Source organism: Alexandromys fortis, unplaced genomic scaffold (assembly GCF_014885135.2).
Source record: "Alexandromys fortis isolate MF-2015 unplaced genomic scaffold, M_Fortis_MF-2015_v1.1 scaffold_88, whole genome shotgun sequence".
NCBI lineage: Eukaryota > Metazoa > Chordata > Mammalia > Rodentia > Cricetidae > Alexandromys > Alexandromys fortis.
In genome coordinates, this window is record NW_026067961.1 from 2,283,174 (window position 1) to 2,307,941 (window position 24,768).

Here is a 24,768-nt window from a genome sequence, read left to right on the forward strand (position 1 = left end):
AGATAATGCATTTCTAAACAGAGCCACAAAGACCAACTAATTATACTGCAGTAGCTCACCTTAGTTTATTGTCTGTATTCTCTGCTTGTTGCGGATCATAGCCCTGTTATTAATTCATTAAGGACTGTAATTCCATTCTAGCAATGTGCTTACCCTTTGCTTTGTGTTTTGATGGTGTGGTTAGAAGCATACTGCCATATGATGAGATCTGTGCTCCCTGGGGGCTTGCGAAGACAGTCCAGGCCTGTCTGGTCAGGTGCACAGTCTCCAGTGGTGCCTGTTCTGTGGCGTTTCTTGCTATCACTCTTCTGGAATGTATGAGATGAGATGGAGAACCCAAGGAAGTGCTGCTGACCTATGTGGTCAATGGGAGATGGTCCTCGCTCAGGGCCCAGTGGGTGGGGGTCTATTTGTGTTCCATATTCTCTTGGGGAAAGGAGAACCCATGTATGCTGCTCCCTAGAGTTGAAGTGAGAAGTTGAGATTTGCCCTGGAGACACTGTTCAGCCCTTAAGAACACTTGCTGATCTTGCTAAGGACCCAAGTTTGGTTCTCAATACAACCTCCTGTAACTTCACCTCCTGGGAATTCAATGCCCTTTGCTGACCTCTGTGAGCACCTGCACCTACATGGGCACACATGCATGCATACATGTAAACACACACACCACACACACACACACACACTTAAAAATAAAGCAAAAAAAAAACTTTACACAGATGAAGGAGCTGCTGGGAAGAGCAACAAGGCAGTAAGCCCCACAATCATCAGTGGTGTCTCCCCCAGATGTTCCACTGCTGTCCAAATACCCACATTCTCCCCCAAAAAAAGACTCACAGAAGCCCCCAATACCTCTCCGGAATCTCTCCTAGAGTCATGCCAAGCCCCAATACTTTGAGAGCTCCCCAGAACCCCACACCCTCACTCATGTTCACTCATTCACTCTTCTGTGCCATTGTCGGCAGACGCAACCATTCCAGGCCTTGGATTAAAGCTGGCTCCCAGGAGCCCAAGGCGAAGTCCCCAGTTAGTCCCTTGGGAACCTGAGGATAGGGAACCTGAAATGACCCTATCCTATAGCAATACTGACGAATATCTTTCATATCACCATAGAACCTTCATCTGGTGATGGATGGAGATAGAGACAGAGACCCACACTGGAGCACTGGACTGAGCTCCCAAGGTCCCAATGAGGAGCAGATGGAGGGAGAACACGAGCAAGGATGTCAGGACCACGGGGGGTGCACCCACCCACTGAGACAGTGGGGCTGATCTATTGGGAGCTCACCAAGGCCAGCTGGACTGTGACTGAAAAAGCATGGGATAAAACCGGACTCTCTGATCATGGCGAACAATGAGGACTGATGAGAAGCCAAGGTCAATGGCAAGGGGTTTTGATCCTACTTCATGTTCCGGCTTGGTGTGAGCCTAGCCAGTTTGAATGTTCACCTTCCTAGACATGGACGGAGAGGGGAGGTCCTTGGACTTTCCACAGGGCAGGGAACCATGACTGCTCTTTGGATTGGAGAGGGAGGGGGAGAGGAGTGGGAGGAGGGGGAGGGAAATGGGAGGCTGGGAGGAGGCGGAAACTTTTTTTTTCCCATTCTCAATAAAATTAAAAAAAAAAAAAAAAAAAGCTCAGACTTGGGGATGGCGTGAGAAAGGGCTCAGCTATGACTGCATTTGTTCCACATGAACACTTGCCCTGGAACTTGGTGGTTTTGACTCCTGGAGTTCGAAGGAAGATCGGTTCTTAAACGAAGAGGAAAACAAACGGATATTTAGAAAACAGCAGAAGTTCTCCTGAAACCAAACAGCCAGTGCAAGAAAAATGGCTTCTCTCCCTGTGACTGCGTAAGCTGCAGAAGCTGGGGCAGAGAGGAATCAAAGGGAGGTTACGGAAAAGGAGAATAACTTTACAAATTGCACCAAAATAAAAATACTGCATTGAACATTGCTGGATTGTGGCTGTTGAGAGAGATACTTTATACTCTAGATTGATGTCCTCTGCCCCTTGTCGCTCTAATGACTTATCTGTTTGCTTGTGGATACTTTCTTCAGTATATTCCATTTTGTTTTGTTTCCTGTTTGTGCCTACCGATAACTCCTCTACTTTTTAATGGGCTGTCTGGCCCTGGACAGCCCAAGACTCAGGATGCATGGCTGGGCAAAGACAGCTTTCTCGCCTCCAATACCTCAATTCCTGGGACTGAAGTCCAAAACCACCAGGAACTGTTTGACCTCTCTGAGTCTTGGTGTCTGTTGAAGTCTGCTGTTGTGGGTAAACAGTCAGGGATTTGGCAGCTTAAACTTCAAGGGTGCTGGTTGGTTTTAACTATCAACTTGCCACAACCTAGAATCGTCTGAGAAGAGAACTTTGAGGGATCCCTAGATCAGGTTGGCCTGTGACCATATCTGCAGGAATTGTCTTCATAGTTAGTTGATATAGGAAGACTTGGCCTATTGTGAGTGGGACCACATCATAGGCTAGACCCTGAGTGAAGAGAGCCAGACCAGATGAGCAGCCAGCAAGCTAGCCTAGGTGAACAGCAGGCTAGCCCGGATGGGCAGCAGGCAAGCAGACAGCATAAGTGCATCTGTCTCTCTGCTCTTTACGGTGGGCATGACATGGCCAGATGCCTCAAGCTCCTGACACTATGACTACCCCTCAGTGATGAACTGCTACTTGGAATTATAAGTAAATAAATTGCTTTGGGTCAGGGTGCTTTATCAAAGAAACGAAGCTACTGGAATTTTAAATCTTTCTTTCTGGAGCTAGGGACTCCAAGGCTAACGGTCCTGTACACCCTACCATACAATACCTTTACCTGAGGCACTAGGGTTCCAAAAAGCATTACAAATGGAGCAAGAAAGACCCCACAGATGACCTATTTGAGGAGGCTGTTACATGAAACCCATTTGCAAAGCAGTTCTTGTTAGGCAAATACCAAAGTTGTTTGAAGGAGAATTGCCTCCCAAGGCTTATATTGTTGAACACTTCATCCCCGGTTAGTGGAACTGTTTGGGAAGGATTAGTAGGTGTGGCTGTTGGAGGAGGTGTGTCACTGGGAACAGGTTTTGAGGTTTCAAACCCTCATGCCAGTCCCAGCCTCATCCCTCTCCCTGCCTGATGCCTGCAGATCAGGAGGTAAAGTTCTTGGTTACTGCTCCAGCATCATGCCTGTCTGCTTCCTGCCATAGTGATCATAGACTAACCCTCTATGATCATTAAACCATAAATAAGTCTGTTAAAACCATAAATAAGTCTCCAATTAATTGCTCCTTTTATAAGAGTTGCCTCGACATTCTAGCCAATGTCGAGAGCCCCATATAAAGATTCATATAAACACACAGCATAGAGCAACCATTCCAGACATGACTGGAACCCCAAACCAAGGTTCGCTATTGTTATACACTTAATGAGATTCAAGTTGGCATCGCAGACAGCAGTTTTTAAAATTAAAAATTCAAACACAAACCAATCCAGATGCTGAGGAACGACGGCAGGAAAATATGAAAAGGTTTGTTTTCCATAAGCAAGCCACTCTGTGTATGAACAGAAAACTTTGTACTCACAGTCAAACACCGTAATTCATCAGAGACAAAAGTCTCGGATCTGAGCCAAGGTGTCTCGGGCACGATCGTCAATGTCACTTAACTGATTCTGTGTGCCTTGCAGAATTCTATGCTGTGTCATCAGGATATGCACACTGGTGAAGTCACACACGGCCACAAACATCCTGGGGTCACCTGACTGTGAGCAGGTGCTTGGTTGTCAGTTGTGGCATTTAGCTGTTGTCACACTTTGCAGAACACCTACATCCCATTCACGGCCCCCCGGGGTGTCCCAGCCTGAGAGCTAAGATGAACTGTGGTTTTCACAGTAGGCTCTGGTGCTTCCTCTCTTTATGGCCGAAGCCAGACGTTCAGAATCAAGGTGCTGGCAAGATGCCTGAGAGTATCTTTCCTGCTTCTGGAAGCTTCTGGTGGCTCTGGGCTTCCCTGAGCTCACAGCTACACACGTCTGCCTATTTCTTCATGCATTCTGTGGGTCTCTCCTCTCACAAGGCATCAGCCTCCTGTGTTAGGGTTCATCCCAATGACGCCTATTGTAACCTTACCATTCCTGTACAGAGCAGGTCTCCACAGAAGGTCACGCTTGCACACTTCTGGGGACACCAAGCCATCATCAGTGCAGGGAGATCCCATCCTGTTACTCTGAGTGAGGTTGCCACTTGGGGCACCTGCCTTTCTATCGGTATGTGAATGAGCCTTTGCCATACCTTTCCTCAAGGGGGACAAACGCTCTACCTGCCCACTCATTCCCAGCTGCCTGAATTCAGAGGGAGGTAGTTAGTCACAGGGACACCACACACACACACACACATACACACACCATGCACACCACACCATACACTCATACATAGACACACATCACACACCACACCACACACATGCACACACTTACACCACACACATGTATGCATACATATAACACACACCAAACACACATAGATACACACCACACAGATACACATACCACATGCACACCACACATACACACACACATAAACACCATACCATACACACATCACACATACACCACACAACATACACATGCACACACACCACACATCACAAGCATATATACCATACCACACTCACATCACACACATGCATACACACACATCACACCACACACACATATACACATGTCATGCACGCCACACCATACCACATACACCTCATACACACACCACACATATACCACATACATGTGCGTGCATACAAACACACACAACACACAATACACACCATACCATGCACGTATACACACCACACACACACCATGCACACCACACCACATACACACACCACACACACACACACACACAAGAAGCAAGACCATGCACCCTAAGCTGGCACAGCACAAGCTCCTGAGGGGATATAACAGGACTTGGGTTTCTGGTCTGCAGTTCTGGTTTTCACATCTTCTAATGCTTTCTGTCGGCTGCTCCCCGAGGACTGGATCCTCAGTGGCTCCCTACTCAGCCTTCAGATGTTGGATTTAATCTCACTTTGGTATTCACAGGGAACATGCTCAGAGTTTGGCTTGGTTTTGTTTGTGCAAAGGACGAAGGAAATTAACTCATATAAACCACAGCGTGTCTCATTATACATTCCCTCTGTACCTGCCCCAGAGGCCACCGGCTTCTGTGTTTCTGAAACAATAACCAAAGCACAATAAGTCGTCGCTGGAGCTTAGTCTCCTGGACAGATGGCTCAGCATCTTCTCATCACTCAGCACGAGAACAATAGGCTGAGGAGTCTTTTCTTCCACGCCAAGGCTTGCTGTCTTTGTGTTTAATTAACTATTCTGCTTTCAGTCTGTAAATCAGGCAGCAAATTTTGTTGTTCTTAATGTGAAGCGGAAAGACCTGAGGCAGGGGTGAAGGTGGAGGGCGGGGGACAGGGTTGGAGGAGGGCTGTCCAGGCGGAGGTGGAAGTGTGGATCTGATGAGAGGTGGAGGGGTGGGGGTGGAGATGTGCCCAAGGTGGAGGGATAGAGGTGGGGGGTAGGATGCAGGGGTATCCAGGTGGAGGAAGCGGTGGGGTAGAGGGGTAGGGTGGAGGGGTGGGGGTGTCCAGGTGGAGGGAGTGAAGGGGTGGGGTGGAGGGGTGGGGGTGTCCAGGTGGACGGGTGGAGTTGAGGGGTGAGGGTGGAGGTGTGGGATTGAAGGTGTGGGGTGAGGGTGTCTGGTCCTTCAGATTACACTAGCTGGTCTCTCAGCTCTCCTGGTCTAACAGAATAAACAGAAGCCGGGGCTGGGAGACCTGACCCCTGGCCTTGGCACTGCCCTTTCATCACTGCTGACCTTGGGAAAGCGTCACAACCTGTCTGGGTCTTGGCTCCCTCTGTAAAACAGAGATCATGTCACCTCTCTGTGCTTAATTCACAGATCTGTTGTGCAAAGGCAGCGAGGAAATGAACGGAAAGCCACTTTGGAAAAGATAAGACGTTCTCCCCAGATGAGGGTGTTTGCTGTACGTCTCCCCAGAACTCATTATCTGCGAGTCAAGGGGACAGGCACTAAAGCAGGGCCAAGCATCACTCGGTGCCAACTCTGCACAACTCCAGTGTGACCTTCACAACTTTCCTCTAAATAGGGCTCAGGGGTACATACCTGGCAGCCCAACACTTAGGAAGTGGAGGCAAGAGGATCACAAGTTCAGAGCCACCCTCAGCTACATATCAAATTCAAGGCCAGCTTGGGCTAAATGAGATCCTGACCCAAAAAAAAGGGTCTTTTTCTCAAAACCAAGGACCAGAAAGCTCTGCAGAGCCCACCCACTGAAGCTATTATCCTTACAAAAGAACACGTCTCCCCCCTGGCATGACTGAACCTTCTTCCAAATGGCCTCATCACTCTCCTGATGGAGTCAGGTCAAGCAGGGGCTGCTGAGCGATGCCCATATGGCTGGAAGTAAGCACCATGCCACATGGTGGGAAATACAGTGGTTAAAATCCACAGCCCCCACTGCAGCCTTGGGATTCCCATCGAGAGTGCACCTGAGGGGCCGACTTGCTTGCCCACAGCTGAGTCACTGTGCTAGAGAACTGGGGGATCCACCTGCTACCTCACCACCACCCAACACCCCTGTCCAGGGCTGGAAGGAGAGGCCATCACGGGAAAAATGGCTGTGTTCCCCGAAAAGGGCGGTGTTAACGAGGAAGGCAGGCAGAGGATGAAATGGGACAACCACCATGTTTGAAGAGATAAAAGCTTGCCTTGTGTCTCAGACGCAACCCCAAGCTGTCTCTTTCCCCCCTCACAGTGCCTGAGCATCCCAAACTTTACCCAGTCGCCAACTCTGTGGACGAAATGAGCCCAGCTGGAGGACCGGCTTTCCTCAAGCTCTACCATAGCCCGTTCCTAGCGGCACTGCCCTTCCCTGGATTTCCACCTCTGGTCACAGCAGAGGCTGGGATGGCTCAGCCTCGCCCCAACACAGATATCCCAAGCTGCCTGCCTCCAATCCAAGCTCAGTCCATGCGCAGTTTGGTTCAAGCTCAAGATAAGAACCAACTCAAACTGGCCTAAGCAGAAAGAGAAGCCCATCTCAACTGCCCATCATCCAGGGCCCAGTATCTCCCATCTTGTCTCTCTCCTCCCCTCCACCCTCTTCCACCACACCGTTATTGCATTTCCAGACATAGCCCACTTCATGGTGCTGTAGTGGCTGCCAATGACTCCAGGTCTCCATGCTCAAACCTCTAGGAAAAGGAGCTCTTCAGTCAGTCACTGCTTTAGAAACCCCGGGCCTGCCTTCGGTTGGCAAAGAACAGGCCATTTGCCCCTTCCTGAGCCCAGTGTGGCCAAGGGGACACTGTGCTGATTGGGTTAGGCCAATCATGTGCATTGCTAGCATTGCAGTACGGTTGACTCCAGCCACAACCACAGAGTGTGCACAGCCTCTGAGACAGTGACAGTTGCCGTGGGGGAAGGGCAGAGAGAAAACTCACAGCCCTGTGCATTCGTTACCTGCAAGCTCCAGTCCCAAAGTCTTAGGAAATGTCAGACTATTGGAGATAATTCTTGTTGTTTAAAGAGAGTAAAAATGTGCTTTTCAGTCTTCGATATAATCCTTCAGAGAAATAAATCAGAATAAAAAGCAGGACTTCAGAGGCTCTGGTAATCACATTGTTCAAATAGCAAAACAAGTACTCGGGCTTGGTGTACATTTAGCTAAGCCCGTCATGGAGCCTCTTCTCTTGTGACATCACGCAGTCTTCACAGAGACCCTGCGGGACAGTGGTTGGGTCGACATAGCCCCAGGAGAGCAGCAGCAGAGATGGCGTGGACAAGGTCAAGTCAAGAGCAGCAAACATGGCATGGACACAGTCAAGGAGAGAGCAGTGAAGACAGCGTGGACACGGTCAAGGAGAGAGCAGCGAAGACAGCGTGGACACGGTCAAGGAGAGAGCAGCGAAGACAGCGTGGACACGGTCAAGGAAAGAGCAGTGGAGACAGAAAATGCTGCACTGATGCTTCTTCTGCAAGATTCCCATCTTGAGACAAGGAACAATAAGAATACTAACTGGTGTGGCAATGAGGGGTGGGGGACAGGCCACTAAAGAAGAGTAAAAGCAGAATGCAAACTCCATGTCCACCCACTGCAGTGCTTTGGCCTGGTAAGTGGCTAGAAGGTTCCAGAAGGTTCTGCCCACACTGTGTGTTCTGCAGAAAGACAAGCTCAACTCAGCCCATAGGGTTCTTGGAACATGGGGGCAGGCAGGTATGCAAGTTAGGTGCACAACAATGAGGGGTGCTGGTCTGGACATTTTGAGGGTGTGTTAAATCTCAGTCCCATTGTGTGTTATTCAGAGAGTGAAACTTAATAAAACCATGGCATGCAGAGGTGGGGACCCTCAAGGTGATTGGGGTTAAATAAAGACCCATGATTGAGTTCTGAAGAGGGACAAGGAAGGAGAGACCAAGAAGATATGCATGTGTGGGTAGTAGTGTGTACACACACACACACACACACACACACACACACAGGCCCTGTGCTTCCTCAGGACTCAGCCAGTAGGATGGCTGTCACTAGACAACACAGCCCCCTTGATTTTGAACCTTTAGAAATTGGCTTCCAAGTAACCCACTTTTCACTGACACTTGTCCACTTTGAACCAGGCTTGGTGGTGCACACCTCTAATCCCAACAGTCAGGAGACAGAGGCAGGCAAATCTCTGTGAATCTAAGACGAGACTGGTCTACATAGTGAGTTTCAGGCTTCACACCCCATGTTGCCAAGCCCCATGACCCACGGCCATAGTTGTCATATCCTGCAGACACTCCGCAGATAAACATGGTCAGAAGGGCGGGGAGGCAAATGCCAGACTCACCCTGATCACCCTCTGCTGGGTGATGATCCCACTGAGTGAAATCCAGGGTCTCATTCCTGTCTCATGCCGCCCTCCCCAAAGCTCCCAAAGACACAGAGGTTGTTCCCATCATTCCACCGGGAAGAGGGAAGAGGCGCTGCCCTCCCCAAAGCCACACAGGAAGCTCTGATGGGAACTCAACTCAATTGCACCTCTTTATCTCAGGGTAGAGATGTGGCCCATGTGCTCCTGGCACTAATGCAGGCAGCTGAGTGCTGGGCCTGGAGCCAGGCTGCCTGGGCTCACAGCCTTCACTCCCTCTCCGGACCTACATGAAACCTGGTTGCTTTCTGATAAGGCAGGAGCTGTGTGGCCTCTGCTCTGACGAGAACATGCCTAGCATGGCTGTGGTCCATGAACCAAGAGATACCACAGGGCTTCTTGCCAGCCATCTATATTCACACTCTCTGACTCCTCAGCATGGGCATTACTATACCTGACTCCCCAGCGTGGGCATCACCACACCTGACCCCCCAGCTCGGGCATCACCACACCTGACCCCCCAGCTCGGGCATCACCACACATGACTCCCCAGATAGGGCATTACCACACCTGACTCCCCAGCACGGGTATCACCACACCTGACTCCTCAGCATGGGCACCACCACCCCTGACCCCCCAGCACCCGCATTGCCACATGCAACCCTTCTTTCACACTGGTACCAGAGAGCCAGCTCTTTCCCGTGACTTTCAAGGCCAGGGCTTCTGGGTGACTGAGCAGCCCCACCCATCTCTTTCCTTGTTTGAAGCCACTGCAGCAGAGACCCAGGACTCTGTGACTGGTACCAGTCCCCACTCTCAGCCACACGGAGGTACTGGGGTCTGCAGCTGGCTTCCTCTTCCTCAGCCAGGCTCTCACTGCAGACAAGCCGTGTGCCAGCCATGCTAAGGGGCACACTGTCTGCGAGGCAAGCCTGTCCCAGCCTTGGCAGCAACAGCCGCTTTATTTTTATTGAGCTCTACATTTTTCTCTGCTCCCCTCCCTGCCTCTCCCCTCCCCTTCAACCCTTCCCCAAGGTCCCCATGCTCCCAAATTACTCAGGAGATCTTGTCTTTTTCTATGTCCCATGTAGATTAGATCCATGTATGTTTCTCTTAGGGTCCTCATTGTTGTCTAGGTTGTCTGGGATTGTGATCTGTAGGCTGGTTTTCTTTGCTTTATGTTTAAAAACCACTTATTAGTGAATACATACGGTATTTTTTTTATGGGTCTGATTTACATCACTCAATATGATGTTTTCTAGCTCCATCCATTTGCCTGCAAATTTCAAGATGTCATTATTTTTTTCCACCGTGTAGTACTCCACTGTGTAATTGTACCATATTTTCCTTATCCATTCTTGGTTGAGGGGCATTTAGGTTGTTTCCAGGATCTGGCTATGACAAACAATACTGCTATGTACATAGCTGAGCACATGTCCTTGTGGCACAATTGGATATATACCCAAAAGTGGTATTCCTGGTCTTGAGGAAGGTTGTTTCCTAATTTTCTGAGAAATCACCACACTGTTATCTAAAGGGGCTGTACCAGTTTGCACTCCTACCAGCAATGCAGGAATGTTCTCTTTACCCCACAACCTCTCCAGCATAAGTTGTCATCAGTGTTTTTGATCTTGGCCATTCTTACAGGTGTAAGATGGAATCTCAGAGTTGTTTTGATTTGCATTTCTCTGATGGCTAAGGATGTTGAGCATTTCCTTAAGTGTCTTTCAGCCATTTTAGATTCCTCTGTTGAGAGTTCTCTATTTAAGTCTGTATTCCATTTTTTTAATTGGATTATTTGTTCTTTTGATGACCATTTTTTTGAGTTCTTTGTATATTTTGGAGATCAAACCTCTGTCTGATGTGGGGCTGGTGAAGATATTTTCCCAGGGAGGCTTCTTTGTCCTTCAGAAACAAGGACATTCTGGCTTTGGTGCTGCCTCTTGGCGAGCGATGCAGGACTGGCGACTGTCCTCACCTGTTGCTACAGCAACAGTAGAAAAGGGGGTCCCTGAGACCTCAGTTTGGTCTGACCCTCTACTGGAAAATAACTCTGCTTAGAGTTCTGCTTTGATAAAGCCTTTGAAGCCCGAGTCTCTCAGAATACACAGCAAAAGCCATGCCGCATGGAAGACCTAGTGGCTGGAGCCAGCCAGTGTCCTGGGCCTGTGGAAGGAAGCCGCACCTCAGCATGTATAGCCTAATACACGTCTGGTTCCCCAGCTGCACAGTTCAGCCCCATCCCTTACTGGCGATTCCCTGGGAGCCAGGAGCTTGAATGGGCAAGGGCAGCAGTGTACAGGATCCAGTAAGACATAGCTCTACCTCCATGCATGAGAGTATCCACGAAGGGAGCACGGGGAAGGAGATCTCACTTGGGACTTCAATGGCACCTTGTACACACATGACAGATACACACATACACACATATAAAATTCAAATACATCTTTAAAAAAAAAAGCTTTAACATCACCCCCCCAGCCGCACATCTACAACTGAGGCACCTTCCTCAGTTGAGGAGAGTGGCAGTTCCAGAACTCAGTGAAATCCCCAACACTGGACATGGATGCTGCTTCCAGACCCTGGTCCACGGAGAGCCTCACTACGCTACCCAGTGGACAGAAAGACTTCCTCTCTGCTGAGCCTCTTCTATCTTCTCCCGTTCTCCCACGGGTGGCAGCGTGTATGGCAGGAGCAGTTCTCTGACTGGACCTGTGTCAGGCGGGCTGCCCTCATTTCTTATTATTTCCTCTGTGTGGTCTTTCCTGGAACTCGAGCGTGATGCAGAAAGTCCTGCCGTCACCCACAGCCTCTTACGTCAATGGTTGGCCTTAGGATCTAGGCTCTGAGTGCTGCAGTCCTCCCAGACAACTTAGCTCACCCCGAAAGGTGAGATGCCACCCCCGCTTAACTGAGATGAGAGCTGCTGTTGTGTCTCCAGCAGGAACACGGCAGTGTCTCCAAAAGTGCCACACCACCACGTTGGAAAAGTGACAGAGACTGAATGAAAGCTAGAAGCGGTGTCCCTCTGTAGCCAGGTCCACCATCCCTGTGACTGGCTTACTTTTCAGAAGCCTACATGTGCACCAGTGACTCTGGGGGAAGCTTCTGCATTTCCTTTCCTCTTTAACCAGTTTTCATTCACCAGATTTCTCTGCCCGTCTCAAGTGTGTGTGTTTCTTTGTAAAATGTGTCAATGAGAAACACTCTTTAGAAACCCTAACAACCAATGTAAGCTGTATGAACACAGGCCAGATATCTATGATGGTGGTGACAATGGCGGTAATGGTCGGGGTGGTGATGAAGATGGCCGGCGAGGGTGATAAACGTGATGGTGGTATCACTGTGATGGTGGTGATGTTGCTGTAACTGTGATGGTGGTGATATTGCTATCACTGTGATGGTAGTGATGTTGGTATCATTGTGATGGTGGTGATGTTGCTATCCCTGTGATGGTGGTGATGCTGCTATCCCTGTGATGGTGGTGATATTGCTATCATTGTAACGGTGGTGATGTTGCTATCCCTGTGATGGTGGTGATGTTGCTATCCCTGTGATGGTGGTGATGTTGCTATCCCTGTGATGGTGGTGATGTTGCTATCACTGTGATGGTAGTGATGTTGGTATCATTGTGATGGTGGTGATGTTGCTATCATTGTGACGGTGGTGATGTTGCTATCCCTGTGATGGTGGTGATGTTGCTATCACTGTGACGGTGGTGATGTTGTTGATATCATCAGGTGTTGCTGGAGGCTGTGTGCTACCACCCTGACTTGAAATAATCACACAGAAGTCTGTATTAATGGCAATACTGTTTGGCCAATAGCTTAAGTGTATTTCTGGCTAACTCTTACATCTTAAATTATCCCATTTCTATTATTTTACACTTTACCATGAGGCTTGTGGCCTACCAGCAAGATTCCAGCTGGGGGGAGGCACTCCATGGAGTCTCCTGACCCTGCCTTCTTTCTCCCAGCATTCAGCTTAGTTTTCCTGCCTAGCTCTACTCTGCCTGATTATAGGCCAAAGCAGTTTCTTTATTCATTAACCAATAAAAGAAACATATACAGAAGGACTTCCCACACCAATCGGGCAATGATAGTGGCAGCAAAGATGGTGATGGTAGTGGTGATGTTGATGAGGACCATGGCGAGAGATACCAACCACAGTGAGGATGAGGGTGATCCCAATCATTATGTTGGGGAGGAAGATGATAGTGACACCAGTTGTGTTAATGTTGGTGGTGATGGTGATGGTGCTGATGACCGTATCAACCACAGTGATGACGAGGGTAACAGTGACAGTGTTGGCACTGATAACGGTAGCTAACGCCTGAGTAGGATCTGAGGTTTGCTGTGTGCTACCAAACCCTCCCCATGCATTGTAGAATGCGCCCAGGAGCTGGTCTCTGACTTGCCCCACTTAGGAGACCGGGCATCTGTCAGACTATTTAAGAAAGTGTTCAGGGCCATACACTCAGCCTCCAAAGCCTTCCGCCACTGAGTTACTTGGGTTTCCTAGATGAAAGCAAGCAAACCCCGGATGTCCTTCTAAGAATTCTGACTGAGCTGGGAACTCTGCCCTGAGGTATGTCAGGCAGTACTGGCAGGGAGCTGGTGCCAGGCAGAAAGTGAAGGGCAGGCACCCTGCAGGCTTCAGGGGAGCTTGGTCCCCTTAGAAGTTGGCACAAGGGGATGAAACTGAGACCCACACAGGGCAGGCACGTGGGATGGGTCCACCAGCCTCCCCGGAGAGGCCTGCCTTGAAGAACATGTGGGTCCAAGCCTCCTGCTCTAGGGGCTGTAGCCGTCAGCGTGGGCTGCCAACAAGGACGAAGCCTCACAGAGGGTTCCTCTGAGGAGGCCTCATGGGAGCAGCTGCTGTGCCTTAGGCCATTAGCCAGCTTCCTCCACACCTGTCTGCAGCATTCGGCACACTTAGAATTAGGAGCCAACCCCTCAGTGCTGCCAACGCTCCAGGCAGACTCTGTGTGTATACGTGTGTGCACACCCTTGGGAGGCTGGCCCTGCTCTCCAAATCCCTCAGTAGGCGTAAGCACTTCACTGCAGACTGCAGACCCTGTCACTCAAAACGAATGCCTGCCACGGTCAGGAGACCGACTGCAATCACATAAACCAACAGCCCAAGTCAGCGGGCTCGTCATTGGGAAATTGTTCTCCCCGCCCTGGTCTATTTCACAGGCTTTGCATTCATCTCTCTAATCTCTTATCTGTGGCTATGAAATTGTATATTCCCTCTTAATAGGCCCACCAATGTTACAGATGAATAGTTCCATAGCCGGCAGTGCAGGAGAAGCAGGCATACTAAAGAAAGGTGCGCGTTCCTTGCACCGCAGCCGGTGCCCCCGATCCCTCCGTGTACTGAGTCTTAATAAGCTGAGCCTTGGTTGGTCTGGCATCAGCCTGGGGAAGGAGGAACGGCAGGAAAGAGACACAGTGGTCACCCTGCTAGGGGAACACACTCTCTCTCTCTCTCTCTCTCTCTCTCTCTCTCTCTCTGTGTGTGTGTGTGTGTGTGTGTGTGTGTGTGTGTGTGTGTGAATAGTAGGGTTCAAGAACAAGACAAGAGGGGGGAACCCCCTTCCTTTGCTGACACCTCATAGCGAGCTCCTCAGCAATCTCCTTTTCCTTTTGGCTCTCACAAAATTGAGCCCATCTTTCTTTCTGGTTTGAGTCTTCTATGGCTCCAAATGGTGCCAAGACGCTGCCCCAGCTCCGTACTTCACAGACCATTTTCCTTTTCCACCATTTCTCACCCCTGACTCCTTGGCTCTGCCCTTGCTCTGTCTCCTTCACTGGGATTTCCTGCGGCAGTCTTGGCTTCTATGTCCCCAGCCAGACTGTCCTGCCCTCCTGTGGTCATCTCAATGATTCCACCAAACTTCAAGGCTTGGAGAAGACTGGCTGTCCCCAATGGCCATGGCTTAAAGATACTAATTCATACTCTCCAGAACAGGTAGAATCATAGCACCCAGAAGACCCGCCTGAGCCCCAATATCTGGATCTAGTGTAAATGACTGCTATTTAGACAAAGGGTCTTTGCACACCTGTTATATTAAGGTGTGTGTTTGCGTGTGTGTGTGTGTGTGTGTTTATTGTGCATGCACAAGCACGCTTGCAGAAGTTCAACATCAGGTGACACCCCCATGTAAAAAGTCCACCTTGCTTTTGAGACAAGGTCTTTGCTTGCCCGGATTTCACCATTCAGGCTAAGCTGTGTGACTTACAAAATCCCATGTTCTACCTGTCTCTGCCTCCCCACACTGGGGCTACAAGCGTGTGACCACACCCAGGTTATTATTATTTTTTTGCATAGTTTCTGGGCATGGCACGTATGCTCTTGTGCCTGTCTAGTAAATACTCTATGAACGCGGCTATCTCTCCTGCTCTAAGATAAGATCTTGAGATAAGGTCATGCAGACCGGGGTGGCCCAAACCTAATACAAACCCAAAGAGGGGAGATGTATATGGGTCATGAAGATAGTCAAACCAGAACACACACAGGAGCTCTGTATGCTTCCCACGGGACTCTGGAGTCCCAGGACCAAAAGAGGAGCCCTGATTCCCACATCATCCCTTCTCCCTGGCAGAGGAGCTGGGATTTGAAGCTAAAGGAGAGTCTTCCCTTGGGCAGCTGTCAGGCATGCACCCTGTCCAATACCACGTAGCTTCCTATACATTCATTCTGAGAGGACATATCAGCTTCCTGGAGGTACTTCCCACATCACTCCACCCTCAGGAGGGCCCCTTCACTCTCCTGGCCCCTAAGCTATGGAGAACACTCATGCTCCAATCTGGAATCCCATAAATTCTATGGCACCAGCTACAGATATAAAAAGTAACAATCATAAATATTATCCAAGCATCATTCAGGTGCAAGGGGCGGAATCAAGTGTGCCCAGGGCACAAGCACCCTGCTTTTGTGCTTTCCTCCGTCCCAGCAACGGCCCCCGCCAGGAGAAAGAGCCTTGTCACGGCTTCTGACTGCGGGGCTTACCCAGGGGTCTCCGCCTAGTTACTGAGGCTCCAGCTGGATCCGCAGCGCCGACTGTCAGTATCATCTCATTTGCTGGCTGGTCGCTTTCCATTATGTTCTGCTCTGCTCTGGTCCCCACCAGAAGTCCCTGATGCTGGGAAGACGTGGCCTGCCAGCAAACACCACCCACCCCCACTGTAAAAGTTCAGCAGCTCTCGGGTCTCTCTCCATATTGTAGATCGCAAGCTCTGTATGCTTCACCATTAGCCAAATCTAGGGATGCTAAGGACCCCCCCAACACACACACACACATACACACACATATGCATACATATACACACATACACACATGCACAAACACACATACATACATACATATGCACACATACATATATGCACATACACACATACACAAACACACATACACACATACATGCATACATATACACACATACACACACGCACAAACACACATACATACATACATGCATACATATACACACATACACACACGCACAAACACACATACATACATATATATACACACATACATATACGCACATACACACATACACAAACACACACATACATGCATACATATACACACATACACACATGCACAAACACATACACACATACACACACCAACACACACATACACACATAGACACACACACACACCGCGTGATGACTGTTCTGTGGGCTACACAGCTGGCTGCGGACCCTGAGCAGAAGGCTCTGCCCTCAGAAGCCTGTATCACAAAGAGGTACCTAGACAGAGAGCAGCTCCAAAGTGAGCAGGACTTCACTTACTTCCAAAGAAGTCAGGCAGAAGGACTGTTCCCCAAAGGGGAGGCTACAAGAGTGGTTGGGAGAAGGTATGAAGTTGGATTCACCACTGTAGAGTGGCTGAGATCCAGGGAGGGAAGTCAGATAGGACTTACGTTAACACACAGAAGGGCAGAATCTGAAGAGGCAGGGAGCCCAGGGACAAAGGCACACCCCTAGAAAATGAACCAAAATCAAGGGTTGGAGGACTAGCCCTGACATTCTCAGGCTAGCCTGTCACCTGCCAGGGGCCAGGTTGTCAAGGGTTTCTGGAACTGTTTTTCACGACCCAGAGGACCATGTGATGGGCCTGTGCAAGGGACTGCTTCTGAATGTCACCTGGGAGCATCTGGAAGAGGCAGCCATGGTGAACTGTGCTTGAAGATCAGGGTTGAGACTCTTCCTGTGAGGATGTGAGTGTGGATAAATGAAAGACGCTTCCAAAGGATGTGGAGAATGGGGAGGGCAGGGTGAGAGAAGAAGGTTGCTGCAGTGGGGACTAAGGAAGGGAAGATTGGGACAGAAACTGGTAGAATCTGCAGAGCTGGAATCTCATTCATCAGCTCCAAAGGTGGAGGATAGAGGCCTGAAGTTTCTCTTGCTTGTGCTTGGCTGTGCTAGGGGTGGAACCCAGGGCCTTGCACGTGTTAGGTAAATGCTACACCACAGAGCTACTACTGCTCCCATCTTAGACCCCAGAATTTGGTCTTGATGTTGGAGAGCTGTTTGGGGCAGGAGGATGAGGAGAATAGAGTCAGATGGTCCTGAACTGAGCAGGTTTCATTGGTTAATAAAGAAACTGCCTTGGCCCATTTGATAGACCAGCCCTTAGGTGGGTGGAGTAGACAGAATAGAATGCTGGGAAGAAGGGAAATGAGGTCAGAGATGCCATGGATCCTGCCACCAGGTCAGACATGCTGAATCTTCCCCAGTAAGCCACCACCTCGTGGTGCTACACAGATGATTAGAAATGGGCTAATCAAGATGTGAGAATTAGCCAAGAAGAGGCTAGATATAAATGGGCCAGGCAGTGTTTTAATGAATACAGTTTGTGTGTTGTTATTTTGGGGCATAAGCTAGCCAGGCAGCCGAGAGCAGGGCAGCAGGAATGCAGCCCACTGCTCCTTCTACAGGTTTGTGCCTACAGGGCTGTGCAGAAAGCAGTAGGCACTCAGACCATCTAAGATCTGTCACAGTAGATGTGCAGAGAATCAGCTAAGACCTGACACCCTGACTTTAAAATCTCCCACACACGGCCATGAGAGTATCAGGTGAGTATGGGTAGCGAAAAGAAGATGGTTGGTCCCCTGTCTCACTGCTGTGCACAGACACCTGCAGCAACACAAGGAACATTTCCATGCAAGGGCCAAGGATGCAGTTCATCACAAAGGGGAAGGCATTGCAGCAGGAGTGCGGATTTGGCTGGCCATCCAGCTTCCATGGTCGAGCAGAGGAATGCAGGCAGGAAGTGGGGCTGGCAATCAGTCCTCAAGGCCCTCCACCAATGACTCCCTTCCTCCATCAGGACTTCACTTACTTCCAAAGAAAGGCCACCCACTGGGGAGCAAGTGTCTGAATGCATAGATCTACGGTCATATCTCATACTAAAAGCTACAGCAGTAGCCTTCTGGATTGGCTCCAAAGCATGAGGGGAAAATGATTCTAGAAGTGGTTGAGACTTAAGTAATGGAAAAATCCATTTCAAAGGTTAGGTAACCACATCCCCATAAAACAAGAAGCTGGAGATGGGATGGGGTTGGTGTGCCTCCAACATCTCAGTGCTTCCGTGGGATGCCTTGGTCTCTTGGGTCCCAAGGCATAAAGCTTCCAACTTTCTTCTTTATCCCAAGATGTCTACCTCACAATGGCAGCTTGGTTTTATTTACCTTTTTTTTTTTAAATCAGTTTTCACCTTCTTTCTTTTCTTCCCTTTTCCCTCCTCTTTGGATTGAATTATATGTTTTTTTTTTCAGTATGTCATTTATTTCCCATGTCAAAGTGTAGTTAAATCCCCTCTGAGTTATAATTCAGTGCTAAACAGATTTTGAACTGTTCATCTTTAAGGCTGATTTTTACCTTCATATAATATGCTATTTGACAAACAAGGTAAGAATCTTAATTATATGTCTATTTATTGATTCAGTGTGTGTGCATGTATGTTTGTGTGTGTGTGTTTGTGTGTGTGTGGTGTGTTTACATGCTACCACACACAAGGGAGGTCAGAAGACAACCAGAGGGAGTCAATTCTCTCCTCCTGCCATGTTGGATCTGAGGATGGCTCACTGGCAGCAGGCACCTCTACCCACTTAGCCGTCTTGCCAGACTAAGGCAAGAATTTTATGGCAGCCAATTTTGTTGCTATTTCTGCATTGCTATTTGCAGATCTACCTTGCCATACTTTACACTCATATGGTCCAACCCCACCCCAATAAAATCTCTATTGTTTTAAGTAATTGGTGGCCTTTTAGCTGCAATTAAACACGTGAACCAAGCAGAGGCAGGCCCTCAGAATGGGCCAGCTCTTGTCTGTTCTATGCCTTTCTTCCTTTGGTTCTGGATGCTACCTAGCTTTTCCCCCCTCCATATCTTTTCTAAGCCCCGAGAACACTTTTCTTAGCAATTCCTCTAATGTAAGTCTGTTGGTACTAAATTATCTCAGCTTTTGTCTCCATAGAAAAAGCAGGCCGGATCTTCACTATGCCTCCGTCTCTGAAGCTACTGTCTCTAAATGCATAATTCTAGATTGGCAGGCTTTTGTGCCTCTCGCCCACTCTAAAGATGTCGTTATGTTATCTTCTGGGCTTCCACCGTGAGAAATCAACCTCAATTCACATCCATCTCCTGCATTCAGAGCGTCTTTTTGTCTCTCTTGGGATTCAAGATTCCATCTTTATCTCACAGGCTCATCAGCTTGAATTTTATGGATGTGAGTATGGCTTCTCTGTATATTTACCGAGCTTCTCAAATCTGTGGGTTAACGACTTTCGCCGACGGTGGAAAGTTCTCTGGGATGCGTGCTCCCTTTTCTATGTCTTCTGTTCCACTTTCACTGTCTCCCTTGGCTTTAAACCCACACGTCTTAGACCATTTGATCCTACACACAGATTGTGAGTGTTCCTTTTAACACCTTGTATAGCTCTCTACATTTCAGCTTAGATAATTGCTGTAGACCTGTCTTTGGTGTTTTTGAAGGATGGCTGAGTGAGTCCAGTCCCTCTTAAGCTGTGTAATGAATTCTTTGCTCAGTCTGTACTTTAAATATACAACATTTCCATTTACTTTTTTTTCTTACAGCCTTTAAGTTGCCGAGGAGAATTCTTGTCTCTTAGCTATTTGAGATGTTTATTTTTGTGAACTTTTTATATACAAAACCAGTTTGGGTTTATATAGGAGTTGCTGACAAGAATAGGGATTCTTGTTTACTGATTGTGGCCAAGACCATTCACTCCAAATCAGTAGCCGCACGCTCTTCTCTGGGTGTGCGTGTCCCCCTCGAGAGTCACCTGCTGAAGTTCTGAGCCTGAAGTTGGTGGGATCAGAAAGTAAGTCCTTCGGTAGGCGATACGATTATTAGGGCAAAGCTTTCATTAATAGGACCGGTGCCCTGATAAGAGACTCCCAAGGGTGGGAGACATGGCCTAATGCTTAGGAGCACATACTACTCGTGCAGAGGACCCAGGTTCAGTTCCTTGCACCCAGGTGGTGGCTCACAACCTTCTCTAACTCTAGCTCCAGGAGATCTGACACCCTCTTCTGAATTCTATCAGCATTGCTCTGATGTGTGCATCACACGCACATACACACACACACCACACAGCACACACACCTCACACACATACACCACACACACATCACACACACACACATCACACACACACACAATTAAAATGAGAGAGAGAGAGATTACCTACTCCTTTTTGCATGTGAACGCAGTGAGATGCCCTCTGTGCACCAGGAATTAGCCTTCTGGACGTTCACTTAGTCGGTAGTCTCCTCCTGATCTCTGAGTTCACAACTGAGGAAGCACCCCAGCTTGAGCAGACACACACAATCTCACCCTTCCTAGGAAGCCTTTGCCCCTTCCCAACACTGAAACTTCACATTGTGAAGTATTTGATGCATTTATCAAAAGTAGCAAATGAAAACTGAGCAAACAAAGCTAGCAATAGGTTATTGACATGTAATCATTCTATGACCAATTTTCCCACTAGCATCTTTTTTCTGGTGCAACAGGATACACCAATGCATACAGCCTCCACCGCCTCCCCAAACAACATTGCCACCTGGTGATCAAGTATTCAATCATGTTGATGCAGTTTTGAGATGATAGAAACTTTCTAGGCTCAAATGTGCTTGACCCAGGGATTTAGGGTACCAGAAATTCAACAGTCACCCAAACTCCATCCAAGATGGTGGCACCCAAGTTCGTTGTCCAGGATGATGAAGAGACATAAGGTGAAAGCAAGAAAATTGGGGAAAGTGAAACTCCTGAAAAGAGTTGGGGGTTCCTAGGAGAGGGAAACTGTTTTGTTTCATGCATGTTTCAAACATGTTTGTTGCATGAAACTGGATGTTTCATGCAGAGAATTATTAACAGCAAGCAGACATGACAAGAACGTGAGCCAAAACGGTCTAAAATGAGCAGGACATAAAATGTAGAAACGAACCCGTGTCTTTGTTGAGAAACAGGGGAAGTGGAAGTGATGGACGGCCTACACGACTGACCTCCTCGCTGCGCAGCCAGTAAGTTTCCAGATCTGGCCTATGGTTCCCTCCGTGTGTGAAACAGTCAAAAGTTCATCTCTCTGGCCCCATCCCTCGAGCCACCACCCTCTTGTTGGGACTCCCCTCTCAATAAGGGCAGAAGCATCCCAACACTGATAGATGGAGCGTGGGAAGGCAGGCTTTTATTTATTTTCAGAGACCATGAAAATAATATTGCATGGGGGGTGGAGTGGGGTTCAGCTCTGAACAATGAAGGAAAAGCAGGGACTCAGGCCAAGAGCGATGTAGATTGGAGGGTAGGAGATGACTCAGACAACCTTAAGGGTTGCAGTTAGATCAATCTAGGAGTCTCACTGAAAGGAGGTGTGGGTTCCCTGGTGGATGCAGGGTACAAGATAAGGCTGGCAATCAGATCTAGGGGTGGGGGTGAAGGGTTCTGGTTAAACTACCATCGTCTAGCAGGGGCCCAGTTCCTAGGCAGGCTGGCTGAGTGGTAGCTGTCCCTAGGCTCTGGCCAACCTGAGGCCGTCCCAGCCAATAGGCAGACAGCACCCTCTGTGGCTCAGTTCCCCACCCCTGGTAAAGGAATGGTGTTCAGCCTTCCTTCCTGTGGTTCCACAATCAATGTTTACACCCCACTTCCCCTCACCCTCCCCTTCCCAGAGCCCCTCCTTTTCTATTTAAGCAAAACATGTTCAAACATGCCCTCTTCCCCTACTGGGGACACAGCCAGCCTGTGATGTTGGTGTAACATTTTAGAGAATGATTGCAACATTTGTGTCTGTTTGCCAATCCGAATATCGATTTTCTCCAGAAATGAAATGTCACATCCATGAAATTCAAGGAGCAGAGGAAGGAAGCCAACGTTGACACACGGCCGGCTCTGGGCAGCTCTTACAGAATTGCAGCGATGCCGCCCCTCTGTGTGTGGTAGTTGGTCTAGAAGAGCGAGTGCTGGGGCACAGACCCTCCATGGGTGTTCCTTTCTATCTCTGATGCTTCGTTCCTTGTCAGACCATTTGGATTCCCAGGGTGTCCCCATCCGGTGTGCTGGGTGTAAGGACATCAGTGTGTGGGAGCTATCATGAGCACTGTTTGAGACGGAGTTTCTCTTTGACCTGGAACTTCTGACACGTAGGACAGGCTCACCAGCCTGCAAGCTTCCAGGGACCTGCCTTTCTATCTCCAGTCTCTCTGGGATGGCAGGGGTCACCGCAGTGCCCAGCTTTCTACACGGACTCCAGAGGTCCAAACACGGGTCTTCATGCTTGTAAGGCAAACTCTTTGCCGAGTTATCTCCCGGCCCCTTGTCCAGATTATTTTTCTAATTTATTATATATATATGTGTGTGTGTGTGTGTACATTCTGTGTGTTTTATGCATATATGTGTGTGATGTGTACATGTGGTGTGTGTGATGTATATGTCTATGTGTGATATATTGTGTGTATGCTGTGTGTGTCTGTGCCTTGTGTAATGCATATGTGTATGTGTGATGTGTACATGTGGTGTGTGTGATGTGTATGTACTGTTATGTGTGATATGTGTGTATGTGTTGTGTGTGATTATATGCACATGCTGTGTGTACATGCATGTGATGTGTGTATGTGCTGTGTGTGATGTGTGTGTACATGCTGTATGTGATGATGTGCACCATGTGCTGTGTGAATGCCACAGCTTGTGGGGGTCAAAGGACAACTTTGTGGAGTCAGTTTGGTTCTCTCCTCCCATCGGGGAAACTCGGGTCATTGGACCTGCCCAGCGAGAGCCTTTACTATTCCTATCAACAGATTGTTGAGTAACCTACTGTGTGCTGGAAGCGACAGCAGGCCCAGGCCATACAGAGGAAAGTGTCGGGTCAAGCTAAGCTACCCTCCAAGGGAAATCAGATCTGCTGGTTCCCCAAGTGTGTAGAATAACAAACAACCCTGAGATGAGAAATAGCTGGATGTCACAGAAAGCCAGGTGACGGAGAGGCAAATGGGCTTGCTGAGCCTCAGGGGCAGGAGTATACAACAATGAACACGGAAGCAGGGACCTGCAGTGCTGGTGTGGGGCTGGGACAAGTCACAGAAGCAGCCATCCTGCTTTCGGGGTCTCATGCTCCATATGCCCAGTCCCAAGAGGGCCCTGGAGATTATCCCTCCCTGTCTCAGGCCACCAGGATGCTAGGGGGAAGCTGTCAGAGACCCGTCATAGCTGCCCGCCATCGCTGAGCAAGCCTCTCAGGCCCTTGGTCTCAGAGAAGACTCGAGGCTTCAGATGCACCCAGGCCAGGTAAAGCGTTAAAACCAGGGCCTCTCCTGACCCACCAGCTCTGCTACATGCTCCTGGTTAGTAAGTTCTAAAGCTCCCTCCGGGGTTGTTTACAATCCTGAGAGCTACACTAACAAATCCTGGTAACAAAGAGCCATTAGCTCACTAACCATCAGTAAAGGAACAGGTGCCCCCGCCTCCACCCCACCCACCTTACCTCAGGGTAAGATTCCTTACACTGGTCTGTAGGGTCTATCTCTAGGGTGAATAGACATTGTTCACACCTCCTTAGGAGAAATCACACAACAGCAGAAGCCACACCGTGGTCTTCCTGTCACTCCTGTTCCCGCCGATCAACCTTGGCTGAGGAGCAGCAATGCCACAGGAAAGCAGTCCCTCCCCACCCCACCCCACCCCCGCCCCAGGAGCAAGTGAGCTCACACCAGACACTGACTATGAATCCAGAGCCATTGGGTCCCAAGAACGGAATAGCTGCTCCGCCTTTCTTCACGGAGGGCCGTGGGGCACGTTCATTAGCCTGCAGGGAGTGCCTCTGTGTGGAGTCTCAGGCCATCCTGAGCGCCTGGCTCGTGCTGCAGACACGGCTTCCCAGATGTATTAACCACTGTCCCTATGCTGTGACCAAACACCATGCCCAAAGCCACCCAGGGAAGGAGAGGGAAGGACAGAGTCCACCACAGAGTCATACGTCATAGGGGGGACGTCATGGCACCGTGGCAGGAGCAGGAAGCTGGATGATCACATTTTATCCATACACAGGAAGCTGAGAGAGCCCAGGAGGCGGGGTGGGGCTATGAACCTTCAAAGTGCAACCCTAGAAATGTACTTCCAATAAAATAACAGTTCCACCTAATAGGCTTTCTGTCCTCCATAGTTAAGTTTTTCCGCCAGTGCCGTGGGCCAGACCAAGCAGAACTGGAAAAGTACAACAGCAGGTTTATTGAGAACAAAGCAACTCCCAGGCAGATTCCCTGGTCGCAGGCAGAGAACGAGGCCAGAGAAGACACGTGCCGGG